Here is an 18,939-nt window from a genome sequence, read left to right on the forward strand (position 1 = left end):
GTGGAGGTGATGTTGGTGGAGATGATGAAGGTAAAAGGGATGATGGTGGTGAAGGTGATGAAGGTAGAAGGGATGATGGTGGTGAAGGTGATGACGGTGATGTTAGAGGTAGAAATGGCAGCAAGGGAAAAGAGGAGGGTGAAAAGGATGATTGAGATAGTGACAACTGTGGTGATGACAGACATGGGGATAAGAGTGCAGATGTGGTGATGGTGTCAATGAAGGTGGTGTGATGGTGGCTGTAGTGCTTGTTGTCGTAGCAGTGCTGATGGTGCTGACTGACGCAGATGTCTGGGACATTGAGCGCAGTGAATGAGACAGTGTCAGGATAGTGGAACTGGAGGTGAGAATGGTTGAGATAGCAATACAAATGGCCTTGAGGAGAGAGATGGTAGTGGCAGTGGCAATGACAAGCAGAGCAATTACAGAGGGCAATGATGGTAATGATCTGGTAACCAAGGATCTAAGAAGTCCACTTCCTACGCCTCTCATCATCCCTCTTCCTCTTCCTCCAGTGATTTTTGTCATACCCTCCATCTTACTTTGACTTTACTTTCCATGTTTCACCATCTCTGTGGAATTAGAAAATGGGGCGAATAAATAAAGATACTGTGCAGCTGCTGTTTTTCAAAAGAGAAGCTGGGTTCCCCTGATATCATTTGTTATTGGGGGTGTCTGAATTTAGGAAGTGGTGTCCCCCATTTTCACTAAAGTGAGACGGAGAAGAATTGGCCTCAGAGACTCAGAGTGTCATGATGGTGGGGCAGGCCAACCTGGAAGGTGATGTCAGGAAGGCAATGGAATGTCTTGCCTTTGAGATGGCTCAGAACAAGAGAAGGCCCCCACTGGTGCCAAGGAAGGATCATGAATGGCTTTCAGAGTCTGAGTATTTACCTTGCCAGGTGGGGACAGGAAGTAGATTTGTGTACTGAAACCTTGGGATGTGGGCTGGGGTGGTGGCTCAGTGGCAGAGTGCTTGCCTTGCACACGTGAGGCCCTGGCTTCAATTCTCAGCACCACATACATTTACAACTAAAAAAATATTTTAAAAACATGGGATCCATCTTCAAGGCCAACAGGAAGGAGATGAGAAGAGGAGGTCAGGGAAGCCAACAGGGAACACAGCCTCGTGGTTTGGAGAAATACTGGAGTTCTTCTACAGATTCCTTGTGGTTGTGAGTGGGAGGCGACCGGGGATGTGGGCCTCTGTGGCGCTGCCTCTGGCCCTGCATCTGCCAAGAGGCTGCCCTCCAGGGACATTGCTTCCATTCCCCTGGCAGGCTGCCCTCAGAAGGAGGGGAAGAGGAAGGAAAGAGGGAAGGGACCCTGCTGACAATTCGCAGGAGGAATCTGATTTCTCCCACAAACTATCAGAGCTCTTGCCTCCCCTGCAGTTCCCATTTCTAGGCCCTCATCTCAGTTCTGAATTTTCCTCTCAGCACTTTCCATTACAGTCTTAACTGCTGGCAGAGCCAGGGACTGGGCCTAGCCCCTGGGTGGCCAGCCATGCTCTGCCTCCCAGGGGCAGTGTCTGGGCTCTGGCCTGCCCTGCAGTGGGTACACCTTCTGATCATGTTGCTTGGCTCCCAAGGCTTCTCATCTGGGAGGCCAGATAAGGAGACTTAGTGCTGTGCTGGACGGGTCAGCATGGTGCAGGCAAGGCCTGGGGCAGTCTGTGCAGAGCCCAGTGGCGTGGCCATGGCCCCCATGGATTTTGGTCCTGGAAGCTACACAGACCCATGAGAGCCCTGTAGGCCCTCAGCTGCTGCTGTCCTGTTCACACCTGACATGGTGTTCTCAGGTGTGGCCTGGGTTGGTCATGGTGCCTTTGCATTTGGACCATGAGTGCTTTTCCCAGGGGTCATGGGGCCATGAGCTGGTGGACGCACTGACCTCACTCTCCTGCCTGTTGGCTACCAGTAGAGATGATGGCATCTGCTCTCCAAATATGAGCCATCTTTACTTCCACTGGCTGAAGTGAACAGTTTCCCTCCTTGGCCACCCACACAAGAGCCTGTCCAGTGACACCTCAGAGGGGTCCTCAAATGGAAAATAGTAGCAGAAAGCATGCCTTCCACCCAGTGGGATGAGGGTGCCATGGATCTATGAGAGGCTTCAGGCTGAGTGGCCTGAATCAGGAGGCCAGAGGCATCTTGGTGTTGGTTACTAAGTCCTTTTGCTACTGTTAAATGGGTCCTGGGAAAGTGTGGCCATGTTTTGGCCTGTGGCCCATGCCATCTGAGACTGACAGTACATCCTGAGCTGTGTGCCTCCTTATTAAGAAAATGTGGTATATATACACAATGAAATATTACTCAGCCATAAAGAAGAATGATTTATGGAATTTTCTGGTATATAACTGGAACTGGAAACTATCATGCTATGTGAAATAAGCCAATCGCCAAAAAACACAGACTGAATGCTTTCTATGATATTTGCATCTGACACACAATAAGACGGTGGGAGGAAAGAATAGAAGTTCATTGGAGTAGACAAAGGGAAATGAAGGGAAGGAAATGAGAGTAAATAGAAGAAAATTTTCTTAAATGCATTTATAAATACACAAGTGGTAAAACTTCTCATCATTTACATGGCAAAAGAGGGATCCTAATTAGAATAAGTTATATTCCATGTGTGTATAATATGTCAAAATACACTCTAATGTCATGTATATCTAAAAAATCAAATAAAAAATTCCATATATATATATATATATATATATATATATATATATATATATAGTATATGTTGAAATGTCCTTTATCATTGGGAAAAATTCCTGTTTTACTGTAATTTTTAAGTCAATTCAGTATTATTTTTTGAGTATTTTTTTTGCATTGATATTCACCAAATATTGGCTTGTATTCTTGTGATATTTTCTTAGTAGGTTTTGGGATTTGGATGATAAATACTGTCTGTTTCATAAAGTGATTTTGAAAGTGTTTCTTCTTGTATATTTTTAAAAAGTTTAGGATTGCTAGTAATTCTTTGAATTCTTGGCAGCCTTCACCCATGACGTCATCCTAGTTCTTTATTTCTTTTCTTTTTGTTTCCATTTTTCTTGTAGGGTGAAGGAAGCTTTGGATTACTAATTAAATAATCATTGTTGGTCCGTTCCTTTTCACATTGGTTTGATTTTTTCAGGTTGCATGTTTCTAGGAATATATTCAATTCTAGATTGTCCAATATGTTGTCATGTACTCACAATAATCCTTTATGGTCCATTTTATTTCTGAAGCATCTGTTGTATCTCTCATTTCTTATTTTATTTATTTCAGTCTTCATTGTTTTATTAGTAGTGAGACTAAGGGTTTATTGATTTTGTATTTTCAGAAATGCAACTCTTTATTTTGACAAATTTGCCTGGTGTTTTCTATTCTTTATTTAATTCTGCTCATATTATTTATTTTATTCTGCTAACTTTAGTCTTGCTGTTTTGTTTTTCTAGTTTCTTTACATAAAAAGGAAGCTTATTTCAGATTTTTTTAAATGTGGACATTCAGTGCTGTAAAAGTCCTTCTAAGGAAGTTTTTGCTGCATTTCATAGTTTTTAGCATTCTATTTTTTCATCTGTTTCTCACAAGAGTTTTGTTAAACCCCTTTGAATTTCCTTTTTGAGCCACAGGTTGTTCAAGAATGTGTCCTGTAATTCTTAGTATTAAAGAAATTTTTAAAAATATATATTCCTGCTGTTGATGATTTCTAGTGTTTTCCTATTAATTAATTAATTAAAAAATACTCAAAATAATTTTGATCTTCTAAAATTTGTTAAGTTTTCCTTGGGGATATAACATATGCTCTACCTTAAAGAATTATTTCTGTGTGCTTAAAAAAATGGACTTTGACCCCATGGAAGAACACCAGTGTATTTTGACCCCATGGAAGAACAGCAGTGTCTTTTGACCCCATGGAAGAACAGCAGTGTCTTTGGCTTCATGGCAAGAGAATTCATCAGTAGGCACCTCAGCTGCTCTGTTGGCTGGGCTCATTATTGGTGACGACTGGGGGACCTTGGCAGCCAGTACTGCAACTCTCCATAGTAGTATTGCGAGTTGCTTAAGTCCTCAGTGTCCAGACTGTCTGCATCCCACTAAAAAATGCCTCAGTATAACTGTAGTGGTAAATTTTGTGTAGTTTTCCAACATATCTGTGAGACAAGTGTGTTAAATGAAATTGTTGAAGTAAGAATAGGTAGGGGGTTGTAACAGGAAGGAAATTGTCTAACAAACAAGGAGTGTGATTGAACATATGCTGCAAGCCAGGGAAGAAAGGAACTCAAAGAAAGGTGAAAATAGTATTCACAGATATAAAAAATTGAAGTAAAATGGTGGGGAAAGAGACAATGGGATTTTGTGACTGGAGTTTGGGTAACTTTTTATATATTAATTGTTCATATAGGTTTCCTCTGAAATGTAGGTTTTTATCCTTCACCCATTTTTTTCTCCAATTATTTATGTTACTTTTACACATTTGTGGAAATTCTTTCATTTTTGATATAAATCTTTTGATGTTTGTTTGTTTAAGTGTCTCTCCCAGTATACAACATACATCTTTACTGCCTTTGAGCATGCTTTATTTTAATATGGTCAAATTCATCAAACTTTTCTTTTTCATCTTAGTAATGTAGTCTTTTCTTACATGGATTCTGAAAATAATTCACCTACATTTCCTGAGAGTTTTAAAGTATTGTTTTTGCCAAATAAAATTAGAGTTCATCTGGATTTAAATTTACATATTTCTCTATCTCTATTTATGTGTCTATATTAATCTTGAAAGTGAAGGGCTGAATGGTAAAGCTGATAAAACAGGTAATTTGGACATAAATAAAATTAATCTGAGTTAAAAGAGGCTTTCATTATTGAATGAATTGAAAATAGGGACAGTAAATTCAATTAACACCAATTGGCCTTTATGAGACATAAAAAAAGAAAACAGTTGGTTCTTTGTATAATTTTGATAGCAGAAACCTATTTCGCAGACATTTGAATAAAACAAGAAGTAGATTTGCAGTCACTGCAAAGAAAGAAGTGCACAGGTCTCAAAGATGGACTGTGTTGGATCCTAACTGAAGTTCCAATGCCAATAATGACAAGAAAATAAATGATGTAGGGAGCATTTTAACACTGACAGTTCCAGGAGGACAAGTTAAAAATTCAAGTGAAGCCAAACAATGGTTTTGGATTTGTTTTAAGTGAATACTTTCAGACAAGAGTGTTTTTGAAATTTGGGGTGCTCTGTTGGTTTTCCTGTTGACCATAGATGGTCAGAAATATTAATAAATCATGTGACTTTATACCAAATTTGCTTCACTTCTTTACCAGTTAGTTAATATGGATGTACAAAGGAAATCAAGATGGGGAAAAAGCAGAGCTCCCCTGGTATTCAGGGTATAAAACTGACATGAATGAGAGAAAAATAACTCTCCGGGTTAGCAAGTGATTTAGATCATTCTCCTGGCATTCCCATTAGGGTCATGCCTGCCTAGAGGCAAAGGTAATTGTAGAGTCAACATTTCTCTCTTTCTCTGTCTCTCTTTTTCAATCTCTTTCAATTCCAAATTATATAAGCACAACTGTCAGACTCTGAGTGAGGGTTAGCATAAAAGAAACAGCAAGTAAAAAACGTGCTTTAAAGATATAATCTAAAATTGTCAATATCCTTAGTTATTAATATTCATATTTTCTTATAATGTTGAATATATTTCAAATATTTTTTGCTAATTTAAGAGTACCTTCTACCATAATAAATCAAAAATTGTGAATGAAAGGAAACATAGGATAATGGCTAAAAGAGTGGACTCTGGAGCCTCACTGATAAGCTTGGTAACTTGAATAGGTTAATTAGACACCTTGTGCCTCAGGTTTCCTATCTATAAAATGGGAGGAATGAATAAGTCCTCTTTGTAGAATTGCCGTAAAGAGAAAAATGTGTGAATAGATATAAAGCACTGGGGGAAGGTATGGCCTTAATTTTTTTTAAAAATTAATATATACTAACAATTATTAGATGTTTTTGCCACAGTCCCATTGCACCATGGAAACATGGTAGGTTGCAGACAGGACAAAACAATGCCCAGAGACAGCATGGGAGACATATAATTTATAGGGGAAAGCTTGTAAGAGATCAAAGATTGCAGCAAAAAGAGTTCAGTAGTGACAAACTGATAGATAGCACATCCATCTCTCAAGGATCTTGCCAACCAAAGCTTCCTTTCCCTCATAGTGCTTTGTCTAGTGGCAGTCAGCTGGATGAGTGACACATATCCTTTCTACAATGTCCTCAATTATGTATCCCTCCCACTCAGAGAGAGGATTTACATGTTGGGGTCCCACCATTTGACCTCATTTAGTCTGCTTTACTCTTTAAAAATTGCACTGCTTGTTGCACAAGGAGTGATATCATGAGCATTAACAAGTGTAGTTTGTTTTTCTGACCTGCATCCCAAGGAGGAATTGTCTCAGTGCCCATGAAATAAAGTAGCTTTCTATAGAAAACATTAATTTTTACTGGTTCCCAGTGTGCATGTATAAAGTTTACTATTTTACACAGAAAAAAAAATTTTTGCATACATGGATTTTGGGATTTAATGGAGGAAGCACTAATATGCTACCAAGTAAAGTAACCAAAAGCCATATGTGTATAATAGTTTTTATATTTAAATATATTAAAATGAAATGAAATGAATAATTCAGTTCTGCTGCCTCACTAGCTAAATTTCAAATGCTTAATAGGTATATGTGGTTATTGCCTACTATATTAGACAATTTAAACATAGAACATTTTAATAACATTCCATTGGATAATGCTAATAGAGAAATAAACCATGACCAAATAGAAACACTTAGATACTAACGTGGGCTGTAATGGCAATAAGGAAGAACAATGTATTAGAATATTACAGGAATATTTAAAAGGTAGGGACAGACACAGTGATGAACAATGAGATTACAGACTGCTTTTGTGAGAGGAAAATGTACAAGATGAAATATGAATTGAAAATTTTTAAAAGATAAAAGAGTGAGTGAAGAAGAAAACCAAGTCTGAGTTTTTAAAAGTCAGCAAAATTATTTTGTTAAGATATTAAAATTAAAATTACATGACATCATTGAATACTATGTAATGGATAAAGAACAGTCAGATGAACATAAACTAGGAAAAAATTATTGGTAAAAATATTATTCAGATGGATTGAAAATTAAAGCAATAGAGAATGACATAAAGCAATATTTTACAATGATTAATATATAATGTGAAAGCCATCAAGTTTTTCCTAAAATGTTCCATACATAAAACTTTAATATGTATTGCAATACTCTGGAATACAAATATTGAACACACTGGCAATCATCAGGATGCATCTCAGATGTGACAATATTTGGACCCAGAATTTTTAAAGAGTAAAGGAGGCTAAATGAGGTCAAATGGTGGGACTCCGATGACTTTGAATCCTATTATAAAAAGAGTGGAGGACACAGGCAAGCACAACAAGGAAGTCTGTGTGATGACACAGAGACAAGGCCATCCAACAAGCCTGAAAGAGACCACAAAAGGAATCAGTGCTGCTAACACCTTGATCTCTGACTTCTAGCTTCCTGGATGGTGAGAAAGTTAACATGTCATTCAAGCCACATAATCTGTGTTGGTTATGGAAGCACAAGCAAACTTACAGAGCTCTTGAACATATTTGGATTTTAAAGAAAATTGGGTTTCATCTTCTAATTATTAATTCAAATCAAAAAGTTATATATTGTAATGTAAATCAGTGGAAGTGTAACTGATGTGATTCTGCAATCTGTATACGGGGTAAAAATGGGAGTTCATAACCCACTTGAATCAAAGTGTGAAATATGATATATCAAGAACTATGTAATGTTTTGAACAACCAACAATAAAAAAATAAATAAATAAAAATACTTAGAAATACAGAAGAAACAACATAGATAAAATATAAGATTTTTAAATTTTAAATAAAATTCAGATAGTTCAGAGAATAAAGATAAATATGAGTGGGAAATTGCTATGTACCTGGAAATTAAGCAGTTGATCAAACTATGGTATATGACCCACATTTGTGTTAAAGGCATTTAAATTTATAAATGAATTAATTTGTAAACTATAAATGCATCTGTTGAGATGTTTGTGTGATTTTTGTCCTACATTCAATTTATGAAGCATATTACTTTTTTTGATTGGCCTGTGTTGGACCATTCTTTCATACTCAGAATGTAACCAACATGACTGTGATGAACAATGCTTAATGTGAGGTTGAATGTGACTTGACAATATTATGTTATGGAATTTTGCCTCTTTGTTCCTGAGGAATAGTAGTCTGGAGCTTTCTTTCTTTGAAGGTTACATATCTGGATATGGCATTAAAGTTATACTGGTTATATAGAATGTATATGCAAGTGTTACCTTTCTGTTTCCTGGAATATTCTGAGTAGAATTTGTACTAGTTCTTCCTTAAAAGTCTATTTGAATTCAGCTGTGAAACCATCTGGCCCTGGACCTTTTTTTTTTTTTTTCCTTCAGAGTAACCAATACAATTTTGTTTACAAAAAAAAACGTTATATATTGTAAGTATATCTTAATGAAAATAGAAGTTACCTGAAAATATATGTCCATCCTAAAAGTCAACAATGAAAAAAATATCTTGGCATATCTTTCTTTTTTAATAAATAGGATAAACCATTTTAAAATAAATCAAATATAAATTTTGAATTGCTCCTTCCCATTTTTGTTTGAATATCCACATGTCCAGAATAAAGTTTGATTTGATTATTGTACATCTACAACTACTTATACTAGGTTTCTTGGTTTGACTGTTATAAGTGCCCCCCCTATTTTCACCCACTCCACTTAGAATTTAAGGTATCTTTAATCAATTTTAGAGTACAATAGCATATGTATTTTCTAAATTTTGTAAGCACAAAATTTGTGGGAGACTTGATGCTAGATATTAAAAATTGTATTTAAGTAATCCTATGAACTACATGTATATAATTTAATTTTTATAAATAAACCTTTGAAGTATTAGATCGCTTAATTAAACATAGCTTTATAAATGTTGTAAATAAAACAAAGTACATATTGTTCTAAAACTCCTCTGTTTTATTATATAAAATGCTTTCCCTTTTAAGAATTAATTATTTTACATGGCCTAGTAGCTCCTGGTTGTAATCCCAATTACTGGAGAACTGAGGCACGAAAATCGAATTCTGAGGCCAGCTTCAACAACATATCAAGGTCCTAATAAATTTAATGAGATCATCTCAAAATAAAGAGTAAATTGGGTGGGAGGATGTTGCTCAGAGATAAAACACTTCTGGGTTCACTCACGGTACCAAAAATAAATAAATAAATAAGAATGAACTACTTTATTAATTTTTTAAATGGCAAGTGAAATCATTTACATATATTTAGCATACAACAGGATATTTTGATATATTATTAAATGGCTAAATTCAATGATTTAAGTTGTCCCCCTTTGAATGCAAAATAATGACCAAATGGAATTACTAAAATTTCTTAATTGGTTTATCTTCAGTGTCAGATGCCTACTTTATGCTCAGGGAAGGAATCTATAAAAATCAACTCTAAAAAGATTTGAAATGAAAGAGTAGTATCAACTTACAAAGCAAATTTCATATAAAGCATCCTAATATTCACCTCCATTAAAAAATCCAAAAACCATGTTGCCTTTTCATTGCAAATTTGTCATTCATTACTGACTCTGAAATAAAGTAATTTTACCTAGCATCTACACTTTAAACAGAGCACAAAATGGATTAACAAATTGAAATAAAAAAATTTAAAAACATTCAAAAGTGAAAAAAGAAAGTCACTGAAATCTCTACCATTCATCCAGATTTTCATGAAGACATGCCTTCTGACTTAAAAGAAGCTCATTTATAGCTCAGGTGCACATCATTCTTAAATAAGTCTAACTTACAGTTCATATGATAAAAAGCATTATCATTATAAAATAAACTGGGACTGGAAAAAAAAGAAAAACATTCAAGATGATTTCACATTTTGGTTTTCATGTGAATAGAGCAAATTACTAAATCTGCAGTTGCCAAAATGTGCACATATTTATTAATGGAGCAGCTGGCAATGTTGTACACAAGCTGCACTCCAGAAATTAATTGTGAATATTAAGAAAAATCTTGACCGGGATCACAGCTGCACTGATTTATTTTTTCTCCTAGAAATTTATCAGGCCTGTTATTCTTCCATCTAACTGAAAAGCAGGAAGTCTTAGAGTTCATGATGAAAAACCTGCCAATGTATTATGAACCTATAAAATTAGGACATCTGCCTAAAACCCCATGCTTTTGGTCTTTTCATGATTATAGAATGCCAAATTATGAACACCATATGAAGCATAAAATTGTTCTGGCTCACCTTCTTTTTGTAGGTAATTAAAAAGAAAGACTCATCTAAGTTAACCAGTTAATCAAAATTTAATGACTAAATCTTGTATGTATTCAAGTGGTGGAGGTAGATAACAAACATTCAGCCAAATTTCTGAATTATGGACAGATTAAAAAAAACGGTATGAAGTATATTGTGTTTTGGTGCAAATAAAATTCACTTCAGGAAATAATTTTGGGAGATTTTTACCTTAGTTATTTTCTGTTTTTGTTGATATTTGTTATGGTTTGGAATTGAGGTGTCCCTCAAAAGCTCCTCTGTGAGAGACTGCAAGAAAGTTTAGAAGATAAATGATTGCTTTGTAAGAGTTTTAACGCAATTAGTGACTTAATCACCTGATGAGGATTAACTGAGTGATAATTGAAGGCAGGTAGAGTGTGGCTGGAAGAGGTGAGCACTGGGGGTGTTGCTTTGGGGTATACATATTGAGATTCTGGGTATGGAGTCTCTCTTTGCTTCTGCTCATCATGTGAGCTGCTTCCCTTTGCCACGCTCTTCTGCCAAGATATTCAACCTCACCTAGAACCCTAAGGAATGGAATTGAAGTGAGCTGCTCAATAAATTTCTTCTCCTCAAATATTGTTCTGAGGAGTCTTCTAGTCACAGCAGCAAAAAAGCTGACTAGAATAACATGTATTCTAATTTCATTTATAACTAAAGGGAGCACGAGGTTTTTTTCTTCCAAATAACAATAGATATTTTAAGAGGCATATCATTTTCAATTCTTTATTTTAAAATAATATATCCTCTTTCATATTGTGAAATTTAGCAATAAATGCCTTAATTTTTTATGTGTAAAATTAGAATTACTCTAGCAGGCTGATAGAGTCTTTGTGAGATTCGAAATAATAGGTGTAAAGTATCTCTCATAATAAATAGAAACATTAAGGTATGGTTTTTAAGAAGTATTAGAAAATCTTATTAAAGGGTATAGTCACTGATTGTGTAAAGAACCCAAATTCTGCCTTTTAGTACTATATTTTTCTTCCTTGTATAATTCAAGATAGCTAATGATTTTATGTTGCATGTAAGAAAAGAACCTTGCATAGAACTGCCAACATTTGTACAGATACTTATACCTTAAATATAGAAAGAAAAATGTCATTCATGAAATTAGAGAGGAATAAATTAGATGAATAAAAAGGGCATAGCATTCTTGAATATATTTGTAAATTTTATATGCATTTTTATATATTAATATACAAAACAGTGCTATATATATATGTATTTAAAGCAAACTTGCATGGTAAAAATTTAAATGTTATTCTTAAATGCTATAATTCACTTCCTACTCAAAAATAAATATGTGACTCCTTGATCACCTATTTGACTTAAAATATTTGACTGTAAAAATAAAGTATGTTAGGACTTCACAGTTATTCATGAAAACTTAATGCACTGTTACTTTACCAGAACCTAAATGATTAATGACTAAGGAAGAAGAAAAGAAGGCTGATGGAAAAAAAAAAAAAGACACATTCTACTCATACCCAAAGATGTGCTGGCAATCCATGAAACAGCAGGCATGGTGCCAATTTCCTTCTGCATAGTGCCACATAAAACTTTATTATTCAGCAGGACAACTCCAATTTGGGACTGAAATGAGCTAAGCACTCTGCATAAGAATACATGTATAAAGAGTGAGTACAAAATGATGCTGAGTTTATTTTACCAATAATGTTAAAACAGATATTTCTTACCATTTATCATCTTCATGTGTCCTTGTAATGTTTAATTATAGAGGAATATCAATGAATTATCTCCAGCAGGAGGATTAAAAGTCAAATATTTACATCTTCCTAGTGCTTTTTTTTCATGCTTTAATGCTAACTACATATCAGACTTTAGCCCTTTCTTTAATATTTGGTAACTAATAATCATGTTCCCACGATGTGATTGACAGACTTCAGATATACAAATCATTGGGAAAATGATGGATCTAAAATATATTTGGCTTGCTCAATTTATAATAATCAGCAGAAGATTTCAGGTGTTTCAGGAATATTGGAACACCACAGCTTTCAATGTGAAGATTTGACACACTTGTATTTAGGCCACTTCTAGTTAATCTAAGCTTCATTTTAAAAGCAGAGTTCCTTCAGATGATACTGTAATAGTTTTCAAATTTAGGGGTAAAATTTGTAATGTGATTATGTTTTAGAAAATGAATTTCAGCTTACTGGTGATATGCAGGTTTTACAAGGAAATCCATAACTTTTAGAGGGTACAAATAAATATTTTGAAACCGAAATAAGAGGCAGAGACAATGTAACCTCAAAATTATTATAAGCATTAAAATATTAGCCACTCATAACTTACTTAATTATTGATGTATTTGTGTTGTCTATTGGTAAGTCCCTCTAAAAGTTTTAATCCCACTGTATTTATTTTCAAAGTGTCTGCTTCATTTATTTATGTACATAGAGCTGGCATTTTTAGTGCCATTTTCTGTAGACAGAAACTACAAAAGAAGAAAAAAGAGATAAGTAAGGAAGACAGAATGAAATATAATGGCAATCTAACGAGAGTGGCAAATCAGGAAGGATTGAATAATTGAAAATCTCTGATATTTGGCTTATTTCATTCTACATAGTCTTTGTCTTCCTAATAAAACCCATCAAAATATCCTGTACAATGATGAATGGTTTGTTGATTTTTATATATTCATACATCATCTTATTTTACAAAAGATGTTAGGTTGTTCAGTCTTCCAATGTAAACCAACAGAGAACATGAAGAAAGTGCATAACACTGTCTTTCATGTGAGCACAAAAACGCCCTGCTTATGTCTTTTAATCCATTCCATTCCAATAATACTCATCAGCCTCCCCATGTCGAACTAGAATCATTAATTATCAATGTTCTTTTTTGTGGTTTTAAATGGAAAAATGGTTAGCTTCTTAAATATTTGTAAAACCATAAGCAAAGTGGCTTAAATATACAGTATTAACGCTATTCTTTGGCTCCTTTGGGTAAATGCATTCTGGACTCAGAATAGCTATTGCATTGTAAGTCACAAATCGTGATTTTTTGGCTGCTGATAAAATGTCTATTTGTGCTATTCAGTCTAATTTTCCATATGAATAATGCATAGTAAGCAGTAGAAAATGAAAAGAGCATTAATAATAGCAGGGAAGTGTCTGCATTCTATCAGTTATCAAAAATCTTAATTATATAAAAGTAATACTCCATTATTACTGAAAAAAAACATATCTACTTTATCTTGTTTAAAATTATAATAAATTAGTTTTTATTAATTAGTTATTATTTAGAAAATTATATATCTATTCCAATAGATAACGTGGACTCTGCCCTTACACTGGCAAAACTCTCATCAGAACATTAAAGCAGCTCAATTCATTCAGCCAAATATTTAGTCTGAGTTTTCAGTCACAGTGTCTGAATTTGTATGCATGGGTGTACTTTGTCTGTTTCAACTAAACTGATACCATAGTATTTGTTTATAATCTTCGATGATTCTTGGGGCTGGGGTTGTGACTCAAGTGGTAATGCGCTCCGCTGGCATGCTTGGGGCTCTGGGTTTTATCCCCAGCACATTTCAGTTAGGTGAAATCTTAGAATAGTTTCGAGTTACATATGTCTGATTACTAGACATGTTGAATACATTTTTCAAATATTTGTTGATTGAATGTATATCTTCTGAGAAATATCTGTTTAGCTCCTTAGCCCATATATTAATTTGGTTGTTGTTTTTGTGTTTAAGTTTTTTTGAGTTCTTTATATATCGTAGATCTATCCACATCTATCTGATGTGTCTTTCGCAAAAATTTCCTCCCCAAATTTAGGCTCTTTTTCCCCCTAAGTATTTGTTTCTTTGGCTGAGAAGAAGCTGTTTAGTTTGAGTCCATCCCATTTATTAATTATTCATTTAATTTATTTGCTTTAGGAGTCTTGTTAGGAAAATCAAGGCCTAATCTGATGAGACAAAGATTTGGACCTACTTTATCCTCTCTTAGGTGCCAGCTCTCTTGACTAATTGCTAGGTCCTTGATCCACTTTGAGTTAAGTTTTGAGCATATGGATTTCCAGTAATTAGAACACCTCTTTGTTGAAGAGGCTATCTATTCTCCAATATGTGTTTTTTGATGCCTTTGTATAATATGTGATAACTGTATTTTATGTGGGTCTCTGTGTCTCCTATTCTCTTGGATTGGTCTACCTGTTTGGCTGCCAATACCATGCTGTTTTTGTTGTTATCACTTTTAAGTATAGTTTAAGGTCTGGTATTGTGATGCCTCCTGTTTCACTCTCCTTGCTAAGGATTGCTTTGGCTATTCTTGGTGTCTTATTTTTCCAAATTAATTGAATGATTGCTTTTTCTATTTCTATAAGGGATGACAATGGAATTTTAATTGAAATCACGTTGAGTCTGTATAGTGCTTTTGGTAGTATGGTAATTTTGACAATATTAATTTTGCCTGTCCAGGAGCATGGGAGATCTTTCCATCTTCTAAGTTTTGTTTTGATATCTTTCTTTAGTCTTCTTTAGTTTTCATTGTAGAAGTATTTCATCATTGTAGAAGTTTATTCCCAAGTGTTTTATTTTTTTGAGGCTATTGTGAATGGAGTAGTTTTCTTAATTTTCTAAAATTTCCTAATTCCAGAGTATTCATCACTGATGTATAAAAATACATTTGAATTATGGCTATTGATTTTATATTCTGCTACTCTGCTAAATTTATTAATTAATTCTAGAAGTTTTCTAGGGGAGTTTTTGGATCTTCTAAGTATAGAATCATGTTTGTCTAATTGATCTGGCTAGAGTTTCAAGGACATGTTGAATAGAAGTGGCAAAAAAGGGCATCTCTGTCTTGTTCCACTTTTTAGAGGGAATGCTTCAATTTTTTTCTCCATTTAGAATAACGTTGGCATAGATAGCTTTTACAATGTTGAGGTATGTTCCTATTATCTATAGTTTTTCTAGTGTTTTGAACATGAAAGGATACTCTATTTTGTCAAATGCTTTCTATGCATCAATTGATATAATCTGATCTTTAAGTCTATTGGTTTGTTGAATTATATTTTTGATTTCCATATGTTGAAAAATGCATACCTGGAATGAACTCTATTTGATCATAGTGCACCATTTTTCAAAATACGTTTTTGTATGCAATTTGCCAGAATTTTATTGAGAATTTTTGCATCAATGTTCATCAGGGATATTGGTCTAAAATTTTCTTCCCTTGGTATCTCTCTGCCTGTTTTTGGTATAAGGATGATACTAGGCTTGTCAAATGAATTTGGAAGCATCCCTTCCTTTTCTATTTCATGGAATAATTTGAGGAGTATTGGTATTAATTCTTCCTTGTAAGTACATAGTGTCCCAGAGATTTTGATAAATTGTATCAGAGTTCTCATTTACCTCTAAGAATTTGTTTATCTCCTCCCTGATGTCTCCTGTTATTTATGTGTTGTTCAATAGCATATTGTTTAGTCTACAGGTTTTGTTGTAGCTTCTTTTTTTATTTTTATCATTAATTTCTAATTTCATTCCATTATGGTCAGATAGAATGCAGGAAGTATTTCTTTTTTTTGTATTTGCTAAGACTTTCTTTGTGGCATACACATGGTCTATTTTGGAGAAGGATCCATGTTCTCCTGAGAAGAAAAGTGTATTTTCTCATTCATAGATGGAATATTCTATATTTGTCTTGTAAGTCCAAATTATTGATTGTATTATTGAGTTCTATAGTTTATTTGCTTAATTTTTGTTTGGAAGATCTATCCAGTGGTGACAACGGTATATTAAAGTCACCCAATATTATTGTGTTTTGGTTTCTTTGGTTCTTGTATTTGAGAAGTGTTTATTTGACTTATATAGATGCCCCATTGTTTGGGGCATAGATATTTATGATGGTTAGGTCTTATTCATGTATGAATCCCTTAAGCAGTATGAAATGTCTTTCTTTATCCCTTTTCACTAGCTTTGGTTTGAAGTTCACTTAATCTGATATGAGGATGGAAACCCTTGCTTGTTTAAGAGGTTTATTTGAGTGGTACATTTTCTCCAAACCTTTCACCTTCAGTCTGTGGATGTATTTTCCTATGAGATAAGTCTCTCGAAGGCAACATATTGTTGGGTCATTTTTTTTGTTTGTTTGTTTTTTGTTTTTGTTTTAGTTTTTGTAATCCAATCTGTCAATCTATGTCTTTTAATTAATGAGTTTATGCTATTCACATTCAGGGTTATTATTGAAATATGACTTGTAATCCCAGACATTTTGTTTGTTATTGTTCTTTAACTTAACTCAGTTTCTCCTTTGATTAGCTTTTCCTTTAGTATTGTCTCTCCCTTTGCTGATTTTCATTGTTATTTTTCATTTACTCCTCCTTGGATATTTTTCTGAGGATGCTCTGTATTTTTATAAATTCTTTAAACTTTTGTTTATCATGAAAGGTTTTTATTTCATCATCAAATCTGAAGCTTAATTTTGCTGGATATAAGATTCTTGGTTGGTATCCATTTTCTTTTAGAGATTGATATATGTTGTTCCACAATCTCCTGGCTTTGAGGGTCTGGATTGAAAAATCTGCTGAGATACAAATTGGTCTCCCCCCTGTATATGATCTGATTCCTCTCTCTTGTGACCTTTGAGATTCTCTCCTTATTCTGTACACTAGGAATTTTCATTTGTGTAGATTTGTTGTAGGTTTGTACTTTTGGTGTCCTGTAAGCCTCTTGTATTTGATTTTTCAATTCATTCTTCATATTTGGGAAATTTTCTGATATTATCTCATTCAAGAGATTGTGCATTTCTTTGGTTTGAAACTGTGCTTTTCTCTATCCCAATAAATTTTAGATTTGGTCTTTTGATGCTATCCCATAGTTCTTGTATGTTCTGTTCATAGTTTCTTGCCATTTTCACTGTGTGGCCAGCTTTCATTTCCAGATTGTACACTTTGTCTTCATTATCTATCATTCTGTCTTCCAAGTGATCTACTCCGTTGGTGATACTTTCTATTGAGTTTTCTATTTGGATTGTTGTCTGCTTAATTTCAAGAATTTCTGATTTTTTTCAGAATCTCTATTTCTTTCTTGAATTAATCTTTTGCTACCTTATTTGCTCCCTTATCTTCATTTTTATTAATTTAATTTTAATATAAATTATAATAGTGGAATGCATTACACTCATTAACTCCTCCTGGTATGATCAATGGTTGCTTGTATTTGTCCTCTTATCTCTTTATTGGAGTGATCAAGTTTTGCTTGTAGTTTCTCATTTAGGTTATTCTTTAATTCACAGATCATTTTAATTATGAACATTCTTAACTTTTTCTCTGACATTTCATAAACTTTGCTGTCCATGGGTTCTGTTACTGCACTATTCTGGTTGGATTGGGGCATTTTCCTCTACTATTTTTTTTATGTTGTCTATTTGATTTACTTTCTTGCAGTGTAGATCTGAGGTATTAAAGTTTCTACCCTATAATCTTGTAGTATCCATGCAGATTTTCTGTACTTCACCTTGGTGTTGGGCTTCCAGACCCTGACTGTGTCCCAAAATGGATGCTTCTGCAAGTAAAGGTGGTGGCAGCAATAGCAGAGGTAATTTGAGATAGAAGTGGATGTGTCCCAAGATGGATGTGACATCTTTCAGATTTGGGGCTGAAAGTGGGGGCTTTATACTGGTTTTGGGATGCCTACTCTGAGATACAGCTGCTTCTAGGTCCAGTTTGTCATCAAAAAGTAGAGGTTAATGCATGGGGAGGGCTATGGCAATGGCTGCAATGTCTCAAGATGGAAGTAGATTAGGTCTGGTTACCCAGGTTGGGGGGAAGGGCAGCAGTCCTAGGCCTACCCTGGGCCTGGGCTCCCATACAGATTGGCAGAGAAGGTCCTGAGCCAGGGTCAGAGCTCAGGCAGGGGTCTTCTGGGCAGCAGAGGTGTTCCTGGGCTAGGGCTGAGTTCCAGTTGGGGTCTGTTGGTAGGTGGGATGGACCCGGGCTTATCCTAGGCCTGAATTCTGGTGCAGGTCTCACAGGGTACTTTTCGTAAAGGTTATGATTGGGTTTCCTTAGGAACACACTAGTAGCTAAGTGCTTGACTTCCTACCAATGTCACCTTTGTTCAGGGCATCACATCTATGTCACAAGACATTACCTTTTGTCTGTCCACTAACTCTGTAAACACCACACTATGCTTTATGCTTGACTAATTATGTTACAGAATAACAGATTAACAATATATTTTACAGTTATCCCTATTTACAAAAAAAATACAGTAAGATATATCATTTAAAAAGCATTTATATTTTACATTTATGGAGAGTCTTACTAATGCAGCATTTACCTAATAAGAATGAGCAGAACATAATTATGCAGAAAATTTTCCTTAAATTATGATCTGAAGTCATCTTCCTGTTATAATTGCATGAATAAAAATGTAATTGCATATGAAGAAATTCCACGTATATTTTTGTTTAGTTGTTCACTGGGTATTTTCACTGAGAACTGAAACCATCTGCACAAACACAGTTATTA

General features: G+C 34.6%; 1 pseudogene; it reads left to right on the plus strand.

Moving 5' to 3' along the window:
• Positions 1-232: 232 nt before the first annotated feature.
• Positions 233-18,939, plus strand: part of LOC144250572 (SAYSvFN domain-containing protein 1 pseudogene) — a 34,699-nt pseudogene continuing 15,992 nt past the window's right edge.

The sequence above is a fragment of the Urocitellus parryii genome, chromosome 16, assembly GCF_045843805.1.
Source record: "Urocitellus parryii isolate mUroPar1 chromosome 16, mUroPar1.hap1, whole genome shotgun sequence".
NCBI lineage: Eukaryota > Metazoa > Chordata > Mammalia > Rodentia > Sciuridae > Urocitellus > Urocitellus parryii.